The following is a 4,256-nucleotide window of genomic DNA, read 5'->3' on the forward strand; positions in this document are numbered from 1 at the left end:
TTCAATAAGTAGTCAAGATTTGTTTCCACATGCGGTCCCAAAGAAGAGTCTTTAATCTGCCAGACTAGTTTTCCAAGTGGCATACCAAAAGGCTGGACCATTGGTAGTGTCCCAAGAATTGGGTTCTGACCATTGAGCAGAGAAACCAAGTCCTCTTTTTATTTCTGCATAGCTGGTTCAGAGGCTGAACAGACACAGGAGCCAGTGAACACCATCAGTTTTCAGCTTAGCCAATCCTTCACTGAGGCAAGCCTAGATATTTAGGGAAACCTCTGTAAACAGGGTCCAATTGAACTAGTAGTGTTGTTTCAAGCAGGAGAGTAAAAGGTTAAGTTTCCCCCAGAGAGATAGTTGCCACTCTTATATATAAAGCAGAGATGCAGAAGAAATTCGAGTTGATGCCATCGCCCACCCACCAACCCACCCCCACATTTCCGCCCTGAGACTAGGATCCCAGCGCCAGGGACCCAGACCCTGGGATTGATCACACAAAGCCGTGATCCGGAGAGTGCGCCGGGGATGAGATGGAATCTCGGGGCCGCTCGAGAGCTTGGGGCAGGAACCATGCATCCATTGTCCATCGTGACTGCATGTGGAGCGGCGATTTGGCCTGGGAACAGCTGTAGAGAGCGGGGAGTGACTGGCTCGCCACTGGCGCGCCCTGGGGGAACCCGCCCAAGGTGCCCTCCTCCCCAGATTGCCCTCCCAGCCTCGAAGATGGCAACCCAGCGCCCACTGCTCCCTGGACTCTGGGCAAGGCCAAGACTCAGGCCTGCTCCAGGTTTGAGAGCCCAAACAATTCAGAAGGTGAGGAAGTTGACCTTGTGACGGTAGAGAAGAGGCAGACTGGGTATACAGAAGTCAATCACCATCATGGTTCGAGTCGACCGTCTGAACCCCTGCATGAAACACTTCCACACTTCCATCCACCAGCAACAACACAACTGCGCTGCCCGTATTTCTCCAGAAAGCTGCTCCAGCTGTAAGAAGAGGCTCCAGAAAGGGGTCTCCAAGAAGAGGTTCTGGAGGGAGATGCTCCAGGGGAAACAGAAGATGAGGAGGATGAGGGGATTGTGAGCCCCTCACCTATAGAAAGCACGGCTGCCCAGTGTTGCCAGTTCTGACACTGAGGATGTGACCAAGAGGAAGGGCCACAACTTCCTGCAGCACAAGAGGTGGAATGACCTGCGCGTTCTCAGTTCTTGACCCTGAGGGACCAGGTACCCACCTTGGCCAGCTGGTCTAAGGTCCCCACGGTATTGATCCTAAGCAAGGCCTTGGGATACTTGCAAGACCTGGCGTGAACCGAGAAAAAGATGTCTATGGAGAAAAGGCAGCTCCGACGCAGGCAACAGCAATTGCAGAAATGAATTGCGTACCTCAGTGGCTACTAACTGACCAAAAAGCCTGACTGTTCTATCTTACAAAGACACAAGTTTATTTTTTGACCTCCCTTTCCCCTTTAGTAATTTTCACATTTTGGTTATGACGGGACAGTCTCTGCAGTAGGTCCCAGAATGCATTGCAGCCGGTACACACAGAATAAGGGCTTGCATTCTTGGAAACCTTGAAACCCAGCTCTTTCTCTCCCCTGACTCACGTTATGTCTTCTCTGGCACCTTTGGCTTCTCAGCAGGTAGCTGACTGAGGAGATTTGGGGTCTGTTTACCCCACTAGCTCCGAAGAAAAGGCTGACAGATACTGTGCAACAGGTGGTGTATATTGTCGGGGGCTCCAGCCTGCATGAAATCTCACACTCCGCATGAGCCTTAGGCTAGGAAAGAATGCTCCCTGGTATCTCTGGGGTCATGCAAGGACAGCTGGGCCTTGACAGCGCTCTCCCTGTGACTTTTTTTTCCAGGAGACACACAAGCTGTCTTGGGTGATGACAAGCTTGAAGATTTGATCAACATGACCATTGCTTCACTGTCAGACACTTTATAGTATCTGAGAAGTTGGAAACCTTTAACATATATATTGTGATATTAGCTGACACCTCTCCTTCCAGTTTCAATGCTGAGACCCTGAGAACATTTAAAGAGCTTGCACTCCAGGTTCGTTGTCTCAGAGTTCTCTGGGCCTTCTCCTCTGATGAAGGGACCTTTCTATCCTCATGAGAGACTTTTGTTTAAGTTTGCCTCTGTTGTGCAATGGGCTTTACAGCATCCTTTCCCACAGGTTAGAAATATTTCCCCAAGTTACAGGGAAGTGGGGATCCTAGCCTGGGGCCTGAGGAAATCTTGGAGTCCTGGCTCCTGAACTTGTTCCCTGTCCAAGTGTTTTCCGAGGGGCACTTGAGGCCACCCATCTTATAATCTCTTCTCAAGGCAGATGTAAGGCACCTCAGAAGGGAGAACTGTACTGCTTCCTCTTTTCCATGAAGCTCTCATCTCAATCTTTGACTGATGAGTGTGAAATTCTACCAGAACCATGCAAACACGTCCACTTTGTGTGTCTCCAAGGAACTTGTGAGGTCTGCAGCCATACTTGGCTCCCTACCAGCCTGCCACGAGTCATGTTTCTTTTCCAGAAGGTGGACTTCCTTCCTGGTATGTTTTAAAGGAGCCTGCAGGAGCTCTGCTTAAGCCAACCATGATGGATTTTTGCCCCAGCTGGACTCTGCATGTCCAAGGAGAATCCAGGTGCAGCCTCCATTCTGGGAAAGACATCCAGCCCAGCAGTTGTCATGTGGGTACCTCAGGAACCCCTAACCCTGTGCTGGAAAAAGGACAAGCCCCTCCAGAACTCTGCCCAAAATAGCAGGTGCTTGATGGTTCTGAATTTGGAAAGGGATGGGGGGTGATAAGTACTATCTGTGGCTCTGGAAAACCAGCTGCTACATTCAAATCTATTTTCCATAATGGTTTCTTTCTGAGGTTGCTTCGTGGCCTCAGAGAATCCCAGAGGATGTTTTGAAATAGCCTCTCTACCCTTCAAGAGCCTGGTGGTTTACAGGAACCAACTGACTTCTGGAACTGTCTATGGAGGGAGAACAGGCCAGGTGTAGGTTACTAATGTCTTACATGAATAGCTTGGTTTTATAAGCTGCTATTGGGTATTATGTTGGGGCAGTCTTTTTAATATATTGTATTTTTGTACGCATTTTGCAAAGTAGAGTTAACTGTTTTGTAAAAGAAAAAAAAAAAGAAACCCTTTGGTGCTTCTTCTGTTTCAACGGTCTGATTTATTTTGAAAGGCAAGTTTATCTGAAATTTTGTATTATTGATTGCCCAATGTTAAAATGTTGCCTTCTTGGACATCTTGACATAAAATATTTCTCAAACATGAAGAAAATGAATATAATAAAATAAAAAAGAAATGTCTGTGGGATCAGATGACTGTTCTTGATTTTACTGTTTCCATTTCATAAGCCAAGCTTATTGACCCCTTCCTACCTGCTAGTCATTGAGTATGAGTTGACCAACTCCAAGATGGAAATATCGAGCCAGATGGTAACAAATTCTCCATGAATCAATTGTTCAATTTTGACAGAATCCCAATTGCAAGCCATTAACTGCTTTTCAAAAGGGATGTGCCCTGTAGCCATATCAGGGAGGCAACAAGATCCCCAAGGGATCTGTCTGGGTGTTGACTGCTTCCCCTTGCCAGCTGCCCCCATCGGCAAAATCATCAGTTACACAGATTTGTCCTGTATGTAATACCCAAGGAGTTGATTGAGGTTCTGAGCCTCTTTTTCGGTTGCAGGTTGTATGAAGAGATGTCAATTTTTTCCTGTTAGAGGGATCAAATGTTGTGAATTTGCCTACTTAGTCCCAAGAGATTACTTGGCAAGCAGGCCCCTGTATTTGGGAGCATAAATCAGCCACCCTTGCTGACAGATATGTAATAACACTGCATTGAGGACCCTTGAGACTGAGACTTCTAGCCGGCCAGCTGACACAATTATTATTTATATAGTGAAAATGTTGAACATTAGAAGGTAGAGACACTAATGCTAAATCCTGAGCCAACCACTGGTGACAAATCTCATTGGAATTTGTTCCACTAACACTTCCCTCTACCTCTGTCTCTCTGCGATGGGGACGACTTTATATGAGACCTGTAGAATTACAAGCATATGACCCATCAAGCATATGACCCAAATTACAAGCATATGACCCATCAAATCCTGCCATTTCTAAGTAGAAGCAACAAGAACAGTTTATTCAACTTTCCCAAAGGTGCCCCCATACAAAGTCATACTGGCTTCCAAACCCCACTGTGAACCATGCCCAAACCCCAACAATTGCTTTTCT

The 4,256-nt window shown here is 46.9% G+C and overlaps 1 pseudogene; it reads left to right on the forward strand.

Annotated features, from left to right (window-relative positions):
• The first annotated feature begins 377 nt into the window (after positions 1–377).
• On the forward strand, positions 378–1,394 carry LOC100589224 (annotated as a pseudogene).
• The last annotated feature ends 2,862 nt before the right edge of the window (positions 1,395–4,256 follow it).

The sequence above is a fragment of the Nomascus leucogenys genome, chromosome X (genome assembly GCF_006542625.1).
Source record: "Nomascus leucogenys isolate Asia chromosome X, Asia_NLE_v1, whole genome shotgun sequence".
Lineage (NCBI taxonomy): Eukaryota > Metazoa > Chordata > Mammalia > Primates > Hylobatidae > Nomascus > Nomascus leucogenys.